Raw genomic sequence first — 17,983 nt, forward strand, 5'->3', positions numbered from 1 at the left:
TGTATACTGTACACTCAGAGAGGAGACTGATCTGTCACCTGTATACTGTACACTCAGAGAGGAGACTGATCTGTCACCTGTATACTGTACACTCAGAGAGGAGACTGATCTGTCACCTGTATACTGTACACTCAGAGAGGAGACTGATCAGTCACCTGTATACTGTACACTCAGAGAGGAGACTGATCTGTCACCTGTATACTGTACACTCAGAGAGGAGACTGATCAGTCACCTGTATATTGTACACTCAGAGAGGAGACTGATCAGTCACCTGTATACTGTACACTCAGAGAGGAGACTGATCAGTCACCTGTATACTGTATACTCAGAGAGAAGACTGATCAGTCACCTGTATACTGTACACTCAGAGAGGAGACTGATCAGTCACCTGTATACTGTATACTCAGAGAGAAGACTGATCAGTCACCTGTATACTGTACACTCAGAGAGAAGACTGATCAGTCACCTGTATACTGTACACTCAGAGAGGAGACTGATCAGTCACCTGTATACTGTACACTCAGAGAAGACTGATCAGTCACCTGTATACTGTACACTCAGAGAGAAGACTGATCAGTCACCTGTATACTGTACACTCAGAGAAGAGACTGATCTGTCACCTGTATACTGTACACTCAGAGAGGAGACTGATCAGTCACCTGTATACTGTATACTCAGAGAGAAGACTGATCAGTCACCTGTATACTGTACACTCAGAGAGAAGACTGATCAGTCACCTGTATACTGTACACTCAGAGAGGAGACTGATCTGTCACCTGTATACTGTACACTCAGAGAAGACTGATCAGTCACCTGTATACTGTACACTCAGAGAGAAGACTGATCAGTCACCTGTATACTGTACACTCAGAGAAGAGACTGATCTGTCACCTGTATACTGTACACTCAGAGAGGAGACTGATCAGTCACCTGTATACTGTATACTCAGAGAGAAGACTGATCAGTCACCTGTATACTGTACACTCAGAGAGAAGACTGATCAGTCACCTGTATACTGTACACTCAGAGAGGAGACTGATCTGTCACCTGTATACTGTACACTCAGAGAAGACTGATCTGTCACCTGTATACTGTACACTCAGAGAGGAGACTGATCTGTCACCTGTATACTGTACACTCAGAGAGGAGACTGATCTGTCACCTGTATACTGTATACTCAGAGAGGAGACTGATCAGTCACCTGTATACTGTATACTCAGAGAGGAGACTGATCTGTCACCTGTATACTGTACACTCAGAGAGGAGACTGATCTGTCACCTGTATACTGTACACTCAGAGAAGACTGATCAGTCACCTGTATACTGTACACTCAGAGAGGAGACTGATCAGTCACCTGTATACTGTACACTCAGAGAGGAGACTGATCAGTCACCTGTATACTGTATACTCAGAGAGAAGACTGATCAGTCACCTGTATACTGTACACTCAGAGAGAAGACTGATCAGTCACCTGTATGCTGTACACTCAGAGAGAAGACTGATCAGTCACCTGTATACTGTACACTCAGAGAAGAGACTGATCAGTCACCTGTATACTGTACACTCAGAGAGGAGACTGATCTGTCACCTGTATACTGTACACTCAGAGAAGAGACTGATCAGTCACCTGTATACTGTACACTCAGAGAAGACTGATCAGTCACCTGTATACTGTACACTCAGAGAAGAGACTGATCTGTCATCTGTATACTGTACACTCAGAGAAGAGACTGATCAGTCACCTGTATACTGTACACTCAGAGAGGAGACTGATCAGTCACCTGTATACTGTACACTCAGAGAAGACTGATCAGTCACCTGTATACTGTACACTCAGAGAAGAGACTGATCTGTCATCTGTATACTGTACACTCAGAGAAGAGACTGATCAGTCACCTGTATACTGTACACTCAGAGAGGAGACTGATCTGTCACCTGTATACTGTACACTCAGAGAGAAGACTGTTTTGTCACCTGTATACTGTACACTCAGAGAAGAGACTGATCTGTCATCTGTATACTGTACACTCAGAGAAGAGACTGATCAGTCACCTGTATACTGTACACTCAGAGAGGAGACTGATCTGTCACCTGTATACTGTACACTCAGAGAGGAGACTGATCTGTCACCTGTATACTGTACACTCAGAGAGAAGACTGATCAGTCACCTGTATACTGTACACTCAGAGAGGAGACTGATCTGTCACCTGTATACTGTACACTCAGAGAGGAGACTGATCAGTCACCTGTATACTGTACACTCAGAGAGGAGACTGTTTTGTCTACAATTAATCCGATTTCTTTCTGTTTCTTGTATAAATATTCGTGAGAGTCGGGCGGTTTGGAGAGAGAGGTCAGGGGGACAGGAGGAGATGAAGACACAGACAGAAATGGAGAGAAGGAGCAGGGGGGGGGAATAATACAGGAGTTGATGTGAATGGCAGACGCCCAGTAACACGACTCTCCGTCTGCAGGACTTCCAACCAGAAGCCGGGGAGGAAAAACTCATTACCCTCCACATATCTCAATCCAAGAGGGACCGAGAGATGAAGGGAGGAGGAGAGGAAGAGAGGGATGAGGAAAACTGATGAATGAGAGGAAGAGATAGATGAGGAGAGCTGGTGGAGGAGAGGAAGAGAAGGATGAGGAGCAGAATAGAGCAATGAGGAGAACTCATGGAGGAGAGGAAGAGGAGGAGAGCTGGTGGAGAAGAGGGATAGAGGAATGAGGAGAGCTGGTGGAGGAGAGGGATGAGGAGAGCTGGTGGAGGAGAGGGATGAGGAGAGCTGGTGGAGGAGAGGGATGAGGAGAGCTGGTGGAGGAGAGGGATGAGGAGAGCTGGTGGAGGGAGAGAGGAAAAGAGGTATTAGGAGAGCTGATGGAAGAGGAGAGGAAGAGAGGGATGAGGAGTAGAATAGAGCAATGAGGAGAACTCATGGAGGAGAGGAAGAAGAAGATGAGGAGAGCTGTGGAGGAGAGGAAAAGTGGGATGAGGAGCAGAATAGAGCAATGAGGAGAACTCATGGAGGAGAGGAAGAGGAGGAGAGCTGTGGAGGAGAGGAAAAGTGGGATGAGGAGCAGAATAGAGCAATGAGGAGAACTCATGGAGAAGAGGAATGAGGAGAGCTGGTGGATAAGGAAATGAAGAGAGGGATGAGGAGAGCTAGTGGAGGAGAGGAAGCGAAGGATATGGAGAGCTGACGAGGAGAGCTGGTGGATAAGGAAATGAAGAGAGGGATGAGGAGAGCTGATGGAGGAGAGGATTGAGGAGAGCAGGTGGAAGAGGAGAAGAGAGGGATAAGGAGAGCTGGTGGAGGAGGAGAGGAAGAGAGGGATGAGGAGAGCTGGTGGAGGAGGAGAGGAAGAGAGGGATGTAGAAAGCTGATGGAGTGAGAGATATTTTATTTTATGCTGTTCCTTGTGCTAATATTTAAAAAACATTTCCCTCCATCATTCTGCCCCTAATACCCATAATGACAAAGTAAAAAGAAGATTTTAGAAATTCTAGTAAATTTATTAAAAAGGAAAAACTAAAAGTATTCAGACCCTTTACTGTGACACTTTATATTAATCTCTGGCTCCTTCCATTTCTCTTGCTCATCTCAGAGATGGTTCTCCACCTTTTTTGCACCAATAATCACATGTAAGGTTTTTCCTATGTTTATCCCATTTAACTTCCTGAATTGTACATAGCTGTGAAACTTTTTTGTTTGTTATAGATTAAATGTTTAATTAATCAGCTTTGATCTTAATTAATTAGCTTTGATCTTTGATCCCTAAATATGAGCTCACCTTTCTGAAGGAAGCTCAGGTAGAAAACATTTACAAACGGGTTAATTTAGTGACTTGCTGGGACTATTAACAGGTACCCAAAGGTCTGGTGGCTTTAACCCTTTCACTATCACTCTCTTCAGAGTCTCAGCTGGACCAATAGGGTGTGCTGGTGACAGTCATATCTGGAGGAAACCAGGCACTGCCCAATATCATCCCTACAGTGATCATGGTGGGGGCAGCATCATGTCTGGAGGAAACCAGGCACTGCCCATCACCTGCCCAATACCATCCCTACAGTGATCATGGTGGGGGCAGCATCATGTCTGGGGGAAACCAGGTACTGCCCATCACCTGCCCAATACCATCCCTACAGTGATCATGGTGGGGGCAGCCTCATGTCTGGAGGAAACCAGGCACTGCCCATCACCTGCCCAATACCATCCCTACAGTGATCATGGTGGGGGCAGCATCATGTCTGGAGGAAACCAGGCACTGCCCATCACCTGCCCAATACCATCCCTACAGTGATCATGGTGGGGGCAGCATCATATCTGGGGGAAACCAGGCACTGCCCATCACCTGCCCAATACCATCCCTACAGTGATCATGGTGGGGGCAGCCTCATGTCTGGAGGAAACCAGGCACTGCCCATCACCTGCCCAATACCATCCCTACAGTGATCATGGTGGGGGCAGCATCATGTCTGGAGGAAACCAGGCACTGCCCATCACCTGCCCAATACCATCCCTACAGTGATCATGGTGGGGGCAGCCTCATGTCTGGAGGAAACCAGGCACTGCCCATCACCTGCCCAATACCATCCCTACAGTGATCATGGTGGGGGCAGCATCATGTCTGGAGGAAACCAGGCACTGCCCATCACCTGCCCAATACCATCCCTACAGTGATCATGGTGGGGGCAGCCTCATGTCTGGAGGAAACCAGGCACTGCCCATCACCTGCCCAATACCATCCCTACAGTGATCATGGTGGGGGCAGCCTCATGTCTGGAGGAAACCAGGCACTGCCCATCACCTGCCCAATACCATCCCTACAGTGATCATGGTGGGGGCAGCATCATGTCTGGAGGAAACCAGGCACTGCCCATCACCTGCCCAATACCATCTCTACAGTGATCATGGTGTGGGCAGCATCATGTCTGGGGGAAATCAGGCACTGCCCATCACCTGCCCAATACCATCCCTACAGTGATCATGGTGGGGGCAGCATCATGTCTGGAGGAAACCAGGCACTGCCCATCACCTGCCCAATACCATCCCTACAGTGATCATGGTGGGGGCAGCATCATGTCTGGAGGAAACCAGGCACTGCCCATCACCTGCCCAATACCATCTCTACAGTGATCATGGTGTGGGTAGCATCATGTCTGGATGGCATCGGGCACTGCCCATCAACTGCCTAATACCATCCCTACAGTGATCATGGTGGGGGCAGCTTCATGTCTGGGGGAAACCAGGCACTGCCCATCACCTGCCCAATACCATCCCTACAGTGATCATGGTGGGGGAGCATCATGTCTGGGGGAAACCAGGCACTGCCCATCACCTGCCCAATACCATCCCTACAGTGATCATGGTGGGGGCAGGATCATGTCTGGGGGAAACCAGGCACTGCCCATCACCTTCCCAATACCATCCCTACAGTGATCACAGTGGGGGCAGCATCATGTCTGGGGGAAACCAGGCACTGCCCATCACCTGCCCAATACCATCCCTACAGTGATCATGGTGGGGGCAGCATCATGTCTGGGGGAAACCAGGCACTGCCCATCACCTGCCCAATACCATCCCTACAGTGATCATGGTGGGGGCAGCATCATGTCTGGATGGCACCTGGCACTGCCCATCAACTGCCTAATACCATCCCTACAGTGATCATGGTGGGGGCAGCTTCATGCTGTGGGGACAGAGAGACTGGACAGGTTTGAAAAAAAGCTGAATGGAGCAACATACAGAGATATTCTTAGTGAGAACCTGATCCAGAGTGTTCTGGACATTAGACTGGGCTGAATGTTCAGCTTCCAACAAGACAATGACCTTAAGCACACAGCCAAGACAACACAGGAGCGGCTTAGGGACAACTCTATGAATGTCCTTGAGTGGCCCAGCCAGAGCCCGAACTCGATGGGAAATCTCTGGAGAGACCTGGAAATGGCTTCCACTGACGGTCGCCATTTAACCTGACAGAGCCTGAGAAGATCTGCAGAGAAGAATGGCAGAAAAACTCCAAATCCAGATGTGTAAACCTTGTGGCCTCATCCCCAAGAACACTGGAGGCCGGAATCACTGCCAAAGGGGCTTCAACTAAGTCCTGAGTAAAGGGTATGAATACTTATGTCACTGCAAGATTTTAGTTTTTCATTTTCAATAAATTAGCAAAGATTTCTCACATGTTCCTTCTTTGTCAATATGGAGGATTGAGGGCAGAATGCTGGGACACAAGGAGAAAAATAACAAAATGTGACAAAAGTGAAAGAGCTGTATTCTTTAGCCTTCCCGACCCTTGTAGTTTCTGGGATTGTTGTATTTTCAAGGCTTACTATATACCATGTGACATTTCTATGACAGAAATATAATAAAAGGTACCATACAAATTCTAGAACATAAAACTTTGCACATCCCATTTAACATCGGCATTGTCCACCATAATAAACCTATAGATAGCAGCACTAGATGCGACATTGGTCATATTATAATACTATATACAATGAATGTGTGGTTAGAAAGCTTCCAGAGCTGCAACGAGATCTGAATGGAGTTTACGACACTGTAGAAATCGCTATCGAAAGACGAACAACAAATGACAACTGGTTCTCGCCACATCACAGCAGGAGTCTGGGGAATCACACATGAGGCCCATAAAACTACCTTATCCATCATGTCATAGCTGTGCACCCAGATGGGTAGACACAACAGACACCGCATGGTGTCCCCACAGAGCCATATTTATCCTATGTCCATAAATGTATCCTGAAGATAACAAAAAGATCCATTCATTGCAGCGAGAGGCCTTCAGGTGTCTGCCAGAGGAGATGTTCTGCAGAAGGACACCTTCACCGCTCTTCTTTACACCTCCCACAGGCCCCCCAAGAAGTCTCAAGAAGACAAATAGACACTAAAGACCGTCTGTCTGCTGGAGGTCAAGGGGCATTTCCTGTGCCCATTCATAATTCTGTAGGCCCACACACAGACTCCATATTGACTGCTGCAAGTGAATGCTTCATTGAACATTCCTATAGAGCATACACGGAGTGTAAAGAAGGGAAATATGGTGCACGGAACGGATAGTAGTGATGATATAAAGCAGATATATGAGTATTTTTAGGACCAGTATATACACTGCTCAAAAAAGGGAACATTAAGATAACACATCCTAGATCTGAATGAATGAACTAATCGCATGAAATACTTTCGTCTTTACATAGTTGAATGCGTTGACAACAAAATCACACAAAAATTATCAATGGAAATCAAATGTATCAACCCATGGAGGTCTGGATATGGAGTCACACTCAAAATCACAGTGGAAAACCCCACTACAGGCTGATCCAACTTTATGTAATGTCCTTAATACAAGTCCCAATGAGGCTCAGTAGTGTGTGTGGCCTCCACGTGCCCGTATGACCTCCCTACAACGCCTGGGCATGCTCCTGATGAGGTGGAGGATGGTCTCCTGAGGGATGTCCTTCCAGACCTGGACTAAAGCATCCGCCAACTCCTGGACAATCTGTGGTGGATGGAGCGAGACATGATGTCCCAGATGTGCTCAATCGGATTCAGGTCTGGGGAACGGGTGGGCCAGTCCATAGCATCAATGCCTTCCTCTTGCAGGAACTGCTGACACACTCCAGCCACATGAGGTCTACCATTGTCTTGCATTAGGAGGAACCCAGGGCCAACCGCACCAGCATATGGTCTCACAAGGGTCTAAGGATCTCATCTCGGTACCTACTGGCAGTCAGGCTACCTCTGGCAAGCACATGGAGTGCTGTGCGGCCCCTCAAAAAAATGCCACCCCACACCATAACTGACCCACCGCCAAATCGGTCATGCTGGAGGATGTTGCAGGCAGCAGAACGTTCTCCACGGCGTCTCCAGACTCTGTCACATGTGCTCAGTGTGAACCTGCTTTCATCTGTGAAGAGCACAGGGCGCCAGTGGCGAATTTGCCAATCTTAGTGTTGTCTGGCAAATGCCAAACGTCCTGCACGGTGTTAGGCTGTGAGCACAACCCCACCTGTGGACGTCGGGCCCTCATACCACCGTCATGGAGTCTGTTTCTGACTGTTTTAGTGGACACATGCACATTTGTGGCCTGCTGGAGGTCATTTTGCAGGGCTCTGGCAGTGCTCCTCCTGCTCCTCCTTGCACAAAGGCAGAGGTAGCGGTCCTGCTGCTGGGTTGTTGCACTCCTATGGCCTCCTCCACATCTCCTGATGTACTTGCCTGTCTCCTGGTAGCGCCTCCATACTCTGGACACAACGCTGACAGACACAGCAAACTTTCTTGCCACAGCTCGCATTGATGTGCCATCCTGGATGAGCTGCACTACCTGAGCCACTTGTGTGGGTTGCAGACTCCGTCTCATGCTACCACTAGAGTGAAAGCACCGCCAGCATTCAAAAGTGACCAAAACATCAGCCAGGAAGCATAGGAACTGAGAAGTGGTCCGTTGTCACCACCTGCAGAACCACTCCTTTATTGGGGGGTGTCTTGCTAATTGCCTATAATTTCCACCTGTTGTCTGTTCCATGTGAAATTGATTATCAATCAGTGTTGCTTCCTGAGTGGACAGTGTGATTTCACAGAAGTGTCATTGACTTGGAGTTACATTGTGTTGTTTAAGTGTTCCCTTTATTTTTTTGAGCTGTGTATATGGACTGCACTGGAACCCATTTGTACAGACCATAAGAGGTAACGTAAGCCCTTATTCTGCAATGTTGTCAGGTTAATGGGTTGTCTATGGTTGGAAACTCCTTCTCAAATACCCTATTAGGACATTCTGGGGTTATAGGGGAAGGAGGGAGCTCTTCAGGGTCCCCATCTGTTCTTTGGTACAAACAGAAACCACAAAGTGCTCCGTAGTGTAATAAAGTCGGGGTGAGAAAAATATTACAAAAGTGAGCATGAAAATTGCTCACCCCGTAGGTTGTGCTCCCAGTCAGGCACAACACTGATGTAAACATGTAAGGTATCACCACCATGCAGCCGATCCCTCCACCAAAGCTTGGTGTCCAATATTGCAATACTTCAACCTCCAACCACACAGGAATTCCACAAGGCGCAATAGGTGAATAGCAGCACTGGCCACAAGGGCACTCAGGCAATAGCGAGATATGAATATATATGATTTATTGTAGAACAACGCGTTTCAACACCAGAACCGGCGTCTTCCTCAGGTTCATGTGGGAACATTCAAATACTGGACTGTTGTTGGGCCTTAAAGGGGTAAACGTGTTTCAAATCAGCTGGTGCCATAAATTTCTACAGATTTGTAAATTACTTCTATTGAAAAATCTTAACCCTTCCAGTACTTATCAGCTGCTGTATGTTCCACAGGAAGTTGTGTAGTTCTTTCCAGTCGGACCACAGTACATTCTGCTGACACCTCTGTCCGTGTCAGGAACTGTCAAGAGTAGAAGCAAATCCCCATGGCAAACTCGCCAGGAAAGAACTACACAAATTCCTCTGGAGCATACAGCAGCTTATAAGTACTGGAAGGGTTAAGATTTTTAACAAAAATAATTTCCAAAACTTTACAACTTTCTGGCACCAGTTGATTTGAAAAAAAAAAAATAATGTCTTCTACCTGAGTACCCCTTTAAGAGTACTTTGGCTGCTTGAAGCAGACATGCCACACACAGGCACATCTGTTAAAAGATACTCCAATGACATCGCAGCCGACCTGTCCCTCCCTCTTCCTACCTGCCAAAGAGGAGCAGAGCAAGAGAGAAGAACACACTGCTCAGGCTAGGTGTATTTTTTTTCCACTGGAGTCCCCATTTAAGGACTGGGTGGTAGACCTCTGTGGTGGAGACCTTCAACATCTGTTCATTATGTGGATAGGCCATTAGTTTCAATTGATGCTTTGTAATCTCTCCTGTGGTGCGCTGTAGGGAAGGTGAACACTTGCAGCATTACAGCCGATCACTGCAGTTTCCTATAAGGATATGTTCACACTGAGGAATGTGAACGGAATCTCCGCTCTCAGAATTCCTCGAGCGTATATTCCATCTGGTGGCTGTCGCCGAAATACTTTGGCGTTAAGAACTGCGTGGCCCTGCACCATGACCATTGATGGCAATGCAGGGTTTGCAGACTTCCGTGCAAAGAATGAACATGTTCTTCCTTAGCGCGGATCAATATCAGCGGCGGAATTGTCCACCGCAGAATTCCTCAGTGTGAACGGGTTCACTGCACGTAATTCCACTTGCTGAATTCCACGGGAATTACATAATATGGACATACCCTTAGTGAGGGACCCTGATGGTAGACTCCGATGACAATCGCTCAATCTCATATTGATGGCGTATCCTAAGGATGGGGCCATCAAAACTGTGATCATGGTGAATCCCTTCAAGATAAGAGGAAATTAAAAATAATAATAATAATTAATAATAATTCTACAAATACATTGTTATCCAATTGATGGGCTGAAGGCCAAGTGTAGCATCCCAATCTGAGGTCCCTAAAGGGGTTGTCCTGAAATCTAAATTAAACCACCCATTAAGGCGACTATGTAATTGGGGGCCTTCTCATAAAGTCTTTAAAGGGGTACTCCGGCCCTAAGACATCTTATCCCCTATAGGGGATAGGGGATAAGATGGCTGACCGCGGGAGTCCCGCCGCTCGGGACCCCCGCAATCTTGCATTCGGCACCCACCTCTTTGAGCTGCACGCCGCGCTGTCAGCTCACAAACTGCCGGCTGCCAACGACAGGGCCGGAGTATTGTGATATCACAACTTCGCCCCCGTGTGACGTCACCCCAGCCCCCCCCCACCCCCGCTATGCAAGTCTATGGGAGGGGGCGTGACGCCCCCTCCCATAGACTTGCATAGCAGGGTGGGGCGCGACATCACACGGGAGGGGGGAATAATGCACGGCCGTCACGACCCCTCCCATAGACTTGCATAGCGGGGGGTGACGTCACACGGGGGCGGAGTCGTGACATCACAATACTCCGGCCCTGTGGTCGGCAACCGGCAGTTTGTGAGCTGGCAGCGCGGCGTGCAGCTCAAAGAGGTGGGTGCCGAATGCAGGATTGAGGGGGTCCCCAGTGGCGGGACACCCGTGGTCAGACATCTTATTCCCTGTCCTTTGGATAGGGGATAAGATGTTTAGGGCCGGAGTACCCCTTTAAAGGGGTTGTCAAGGGTCAAAAAAATTGTGACCCTTCTGTTCCCCAAAGCTTCACTTATGGGCCCCTATAGCCTAATAGATTTCTGCTGGATTGAAGGAAGAAAGCCGTGGTGCCCGGACATGCAGGAACTCCAACAACACTGGCAACCACATGCAGCCATGGTTATTCCCACATGTGGCAGTCCCTACTCAGTATGTGCCCACCAAGCCACAGGAAAACCATAAGTGTCAGAGTGGACCAGGGAACGAGGAGAAGGACTTATACTATTAGTCTGAGAGCATGGAGGCTTCGTGAAGGTCGCATTCATACAGGACAGCTCAATGATTTCAACAGAATGTATATAATATGAAGATTACCAGTCCCTCTCAGGACACCTGCTGTGTATACGGGGGATATAATGTGTCAGTAGGACGCTGTGCGCTCAGTGGAGGGCCGGAGCCTGTCTGGGTTCGTGAGCGAGACGGGAAACTTGGGGAGTGAAGCCTCTGCTGGCATTTGGTTCTGGTTTGGAACGAAGAGAGGAGCAATATTATTCTAGGATGTTCCGGGCACAGCAAGACAGTAGTAAGGAGGAGGCAACGGGGGAGCGGAACCAAGACAGGAGTGTAAGGAAAGAGAGAGTATACGGACACATATAGTGCGGGTTTACAAGAATGTTCTGCTATAATACAGCTATTACCTGACAGACAGGGATCTATGACATGTGAGGGGGAAAACAAAAAAAAATTACAAAATATATCTATATAAGGCGTCATGGCCTTTTCAACCATCAGATGTCCCCCAGCATGGAGGGCAGTATAATAGTGGTTATATTCTTGTCTATAAGAGCAGTATTATAGTAGTTATACTCTTGTATATAGGAGCAGTATTATAGTAATTATATTCTTGTCTATAAGAGCAGTATTATAGTAGTTATATTCTTGTATATAGGAGACAGTATTATAGTAGTTATACTCTTGTATATAGGAGCAGTATTATAGTAATTATATTCTTGTCTATAAGAGCAGTATTATAGTAGTTATACTCTTGTATATAGGAGCAGTATAATAGTGGTTATATTCTTGTCTATAAGAGCAGTATTATAGTAGTTATACTCTTGTATATAGGAGCAGTATTATAGTAGTTATATTCTTGTCTATAAGAGCAGTATTATAATAGTTATATTCTTGTATATAGGAGCAGTATTATAGTAATTATATTCTTGTCTATAAGAGCAGTATTATAGTAGTTATACTCTTGTATATAGGAGCAGTATTATAGTAATTATATTCTTGTCTATAAGAGCAGTATTATAGTAGTTATACTCTTGTATATAGGAGCAGTATAATAGTGGTTATATTCTTGTCTATAAGAGCAGTATTATAGTAGTTATACTCTTGTATATAGGAGCAGTATTATAGTAGTTATATTCTTGTATATAGGAGCAGTATTATAGTAGTTATATTCTTGTATATAGGAGCAGTATTATAGTAGTTATATTCTTGTATATAGGAGCAGTATTATAGTAGTTATATTCTTGTATATAGAAGCAGTATTATAGTAGTTATATTCCTGTATATAGGAGCAGTATTATAGTAGTTATATTCTTGTATATAGGAGAAGTATTATAGTAGTTATATTCTTGTATATAGGAGCAGTATTATAGTAGTTATATTCTTGTATATAGGAGCAGTATTATAGTAGTTATATTCTTGTATATAGGAGCAGTATTATAGTAGTTATATTCTTGTATATAGGAGCAGTATTATAGTAGTTATATTCTTGTATATAGGAGCAGTATTATAGTAGTTATATTCTTGTATATAGGAGCAGTATTATAGTAGTTATATTCTTGTATATAGGAGGCAGTATTATAGTAGTTATATTCTTGTATATAGGAGCAGTATTATAGTAGTTATATTCTTGTATATAGGAGCAGTATTATAGTAGTTATATTCTTGTATATAGGAGGCAGTATTATAGCAGTTATATTCTTGTATATAGGAGCAGTATTATAGTAGTTATATTCTTGTATATAGGAGCAGTATTATAGTAGTTATATTCTTGTATATAGGAGGAGAATTATAGTAGTTATATTCTTGTATATAGGAGCAGTATTATAGTAGTTATATTCTTGTATATAGGAGCAGTATTATAGCAGTTATATTCTTGTTCATAGGGGGCAGTATTAAAGTGATTATTGATATGGTGATATGAGATTAATAGGACTATATTTCGATTTTTGCACTGCTTTTGTGATTCAAGAATGTGTTGCGAGAAGCTGTGAGTCCTCTTTTGCCAGTTCCATTGCGATATGGTATTGGCAAACGATACATACAAAAGGTTTTATAAACTGATATTTTCACGATGGACCACCTTGTATCTATCATACAATGAGCACCCGCACCAATGGGAACCTTTATAGACCATTACTACTGCCCAGTGCTCCACACACTCATTGGATAATGATAGGAAGAAATGGCGCAGGATGAATCTTAGAGGACAACAGCAGACAATGAGCACAGAGACCAGACCAGTGTTTCCCAACCAGGGTGCCTCCAGCTGCTGCAAAACTACAACTCCCAGCATGCCCGGACAGCCAAAGTTGTAGTTTTGCAACAGCTGGGGGCACCCTGGTTGGGAAACACTCGACTTGACAGATCCCCGCTGTGACTTCTACATTTCAGATACACAGGCGGAGATAAATAGAGACACTGAAGAGAGTGATACATATACAGTGCACATAATATATATATATATATATATATATATATATATATATACACACACGTCCCTCACGGGCCTTCACTGGCTGCACAAATAACCACTTCTGGAAAATCAATTTATACACTCCAAGAAAACTTTAAACAGATGGAAAGGTCCCAAGAGTGAGAAGCAGTAACACTTTCTAAGCCGAGACATTCTGCACTAAAAAATAGAGTGATTTAAAGGGACAGGATGAGTCAAAGCTACATTAGTGTCAATACAGATTACAGGCCATTCGGTGGTTGTCCAAGCCATGATGTTGGAGGGTGTTGTAGCTAGACAAGAGTTATGTATAGGTGGTCAAGTCCGAAAATAAAAATAAAAGTGTGAGAACTCCCCAAGATGTCCACTTAAAGGGGTACTCCGGTAAAAAAAAAACAAAAAAAAAATTTGTTTTAAATCAACTGCTGCCAGAAAGTTATACAGATTTGTAAATAACTTCTATTTAAAAATCTTAATCCTTCCAGTACTAATTAGTAGCTGTATACTGCAGAGGAAATTCTTTTCTTTTTGAATTTCCTTTCTGTCTGACCACAGTGCTCTCTGCTGACACCTGTCGTTCTGTCTCAGGAACTGTCCCATTGCAAACCTATCCTGCTCTGGACAGTTCATGATATGAACAGAGGTGTCAGCGGAGAGCACTGTGGTCAGACAGAAAGGAAATTAAAAAAGAAAAGAACTTCCTCTGGGACATACAGCAGCTGATAAGTACTGGAAGAATTAAGATTTGTTTAAATAGAAGAAATTTACAAATCTGTTTAACTTTCTTGCACCAGTTGATTTAAAAAAAAATATATAAATTTCACCGGAGTACCCCTTTAAGTGGACATCTTGGGGAGTTCCCACCTTTTTTATTTATTTTAGGACTTGACCCCCTATACATAACCAATGCTCTTGTCTAGCTACAACACCCTCCAAGTACCCCTTTAAGGGCTGGTCCTGCAGGACTCCTGCTAATGGGAACGGTGTTCCTGCTGGGGAAAAAGTACTGGAACTCCATTCCCATGTGTTCCTGCAGGACTTGAGCCCTGGTTTCGGACCATGAGAAGGTAGCGTCCCATGACATTTCCTAGACTTATAGTGGTCGTATGCATTCCACTACTGAATTGGTGAAGGATAAGATTATAACCGGGTATAACCCAAAATGCGGTTTAATGAGGTAACATCTGTATGTGAACTGCATGTGTGTATCCAACATCTGACCATAGAATAGTGAAACCAGACATGATCTGGGAATTCAGTTCACAATGTTATGGAAGGCATTATCAAGGATGAGTAGTAGCATTGTCCTAGGTGTGGACACCTTGAAGGGGTTCTCCAACATAAGGTGACTTTACTAATTACCTGTCAAGCAGTAATGGACATGCTTCCCAAGGATCTGTGCTTGTGTTGGTGGTTAATGGCCGCGTCCTGTGTCCTCCATCATGCTGCTGGCTTGGTTGTGTAAACTGGCTATTTCCTGTTTCTGTGCCCTCCCTCCAACTACAATCCCCAAGATCCCTTGTTTCTAGGTGGGAGGTGACGTTTCCCACACATCAGCCTCCCCACCCATTACAGCACAGCTAGGCTCCCTTCCATATGTGCTTGAAACTATAATTCCCTGCAGTCCTGTGGAGAATGATCTACCTCCCACCCAGCGGTCGCTCCCCCCATTGAAGCACAGACATGCTCCCTTTCAGTACCTGACTAGTGATACATTGTCTCGGGCTGCACTGCGACCTGGGAAAGGCCAGAGACAACACTTATTTTGTATGCTACTAAAAATGAAAAGCCGAAGCAAAGATCACATAAGAATTATGAGAACCCCATCAAACACAGGTACAAACTATATTATGAACTACACTAACTTTACAGCCGCTGTAGCACAGTTAAATAAAATAAAATCCCAGAATACCCCTTTAACACCAGTATAGTTCTATGGATACAACCTATCTAGGTGCAGACTACCAGACTAGCAATGCTCTGGGTCCCATAAATACAAACCTTCTAAACCTCCCAATGAAACATACTGGTGCCAAGTTGGCATAATAGCACCCACAAGTACCGTGGCAACAGCACAAAGTATGTCTAAAGTTTCCTCACTCCTGTCTATAGTACTGTTCGTTTTGCCAGGCATGGATGGTTCTGTTCTTAGGGTCTCCTGCCAAATTCTTAGGGTTGGGATGGATTATGTCCTCGTCTTTTTGGCTTGCTCCCGTTTTCCACAATTCCACCAGAAAATTTCAAAACAAAACATTGAGATTTCTGCTTTATTGAGGATGAGAAAAATGGATACAGAAGCTGCAATTTTGGGATATAGAATATATTGGACTCTTGGAGTGAGGCGGTGGTGTACATAGGAGAGAGGGGGGCCCCATAGCAAAGGTCAAACCGGCTCCCTATTACGGTGTATGATTTCCCCCCCCCCCCCCCCCAGCCTTAAAGGGGTATTCCAGCCCCAAGACATCTTATCTCCTATCCAAAGGATAGGGTATAAGATGTCTGATCGCGGGGGTCCCGCCGCCGTCACGCACCCTCCCATAGACTTGCATTGAGAGGGTGGGGCGTGACGTCACACGGGGGCGGAGTCGTGACGTCAAGATACTCTGTCCCCGTGGTCGGGAGGCATAAGACTGAGAGCCTCCAGCGCTTCCAGCAGTACTTACAGGTGGGTGCTGCATGCTAGATTGCGGGGGTCCCCAGCGGCGGGACCCCGCGATCAGACATCTTATCCCCTATCCTTTGTATAGGGGATAAGATGTCTTGGGGCCGGAGTACCCCTTTAAATAGGTACTGCAAGGCAAGAATAGATGGAGGACAGATTAGAAGTTCACATGCTGATCCTATAAAGAGGTTCTCTGGGTGTAGTAGAAAAGTAATATACATTCTATACTCACCTCCGCTGATCCCCCACAACTGCTGCGCTGATACTCCTGTCGGTCAACCCTTTTCCAGGTTCCATGTCATCCCGACCCCAAAGGACCTGCCCACTTAGCCAATCACTGGCAGAGGCAGGATACAGCTAAGGCCACTGATTGGCTGGGCAGGCAGGTCCTGGGGGTCATGACAAGTGGAGAACTGGGACTGGGAGTGTTTGTGCAGCAGCTGCTGAGGATGAGAGGAGGTAAGTATAGCCTATAGCAGTGGTCTTCAACCTGCGGACCTCCAGATTTTGCAAAACTACAACTCCCAGCATGCCCGGACAGCCGTTGGCTGTCCGGGCATGCTGGGAGTTGTAGTTTTGCAACATCTGGAGGTCTGCAGGTTGGAGACCACAGGTCTATAGGGTATGGGGGGTGGTATAAATTCATGATTTCCCCATAAAGAGTATGCGGACGCACCCTATAGGCCAGACTAGAGACTGCAGCAGCAGAGGATAGCAGGAAAGAAGGAGCCTAGCCCGGATGGCGAGGAGTGTGCAGAAGAGATAGTATGCCACTAGTCACCAGCTACCGGTGCTCTACCTAATAAATCTGCCAACTTAAGCTGGACAGAGCTGATTTCTTCCATAAAGAGCACCACACCTGTCCTCAGGTTGTGTGTGGTATTGCAGATCAGTTCTGTTGAAGTAAATCAAGCTAAATTGTAATAGAACACACAACCTGAGGACAGGTGTGGCACTGTTTTTGGAAGACATAAGCTTTAAAGGAGAACTACAGGATTGAAAAATGTATCCCCTATCCTAAGGATAGGGGATAATTTTCAGATCGCGGGGGGTCCGACCGCTGGGTCAAGAGGGCGTGTTGACCACTGCATGAAGCAGCAGCCAACACGCACCCTCCATACACTGCTATGGGAGAGCCGGAAATTGCCGAAGGCAGCGCTTCGGCTCTCCCATAGCTGTAAATGGAGGGCGCGTGTCAGCCACCGCCTCGTGCGGTGGTCGACACGCGCTTCTATGCAGAGAGCCGTGGCCCCATACGGGATATCGTGGGGGGCCCCAGCAGTCGGACCCCCCGTGATCTGAATCTTATCCCCTATCCTTAGGATAGGGGATAAAATTTTCAATCCCGTAGTTCTTCTTTAATTTTCCTATTCTTGGATAACCCCTTTAACCTTTAGTCACCCTAGAGCAGTGTTTCGCGACTGGTGTGCCTCCAG

The 17,983-nt window shown here is 45.9% G+C and overlaps 1 protein-coding gene across 7 annotated transcripts in view; it reads right to left on the minus strand.

Annotated features, from left to right (window-relative positions):
* Positions 1-17,983, minus strand: part of COL11A2 (collagen type XI alpha 2 chain) — a 161,876-nt gene that overhangs the window by 110,630 nt on the left and 33,263 nt on the right. The gene's annotated exons all lie outside the window — the stretch shown is intronic.

The sequence above is a fragment of the Hyla sarda genome, chromosome 9, assembly GCF_029499605.1.
Source record: "Hyla sarda isolate aHylSar1 chromosome 9, aHylSar1.hap1, whole genome shotgun sequence".
NCBI lineage: Eukaryota > Metazoa > Chordata > Amphibia > Anura > Hylidae > Hyla > Hyla sarda.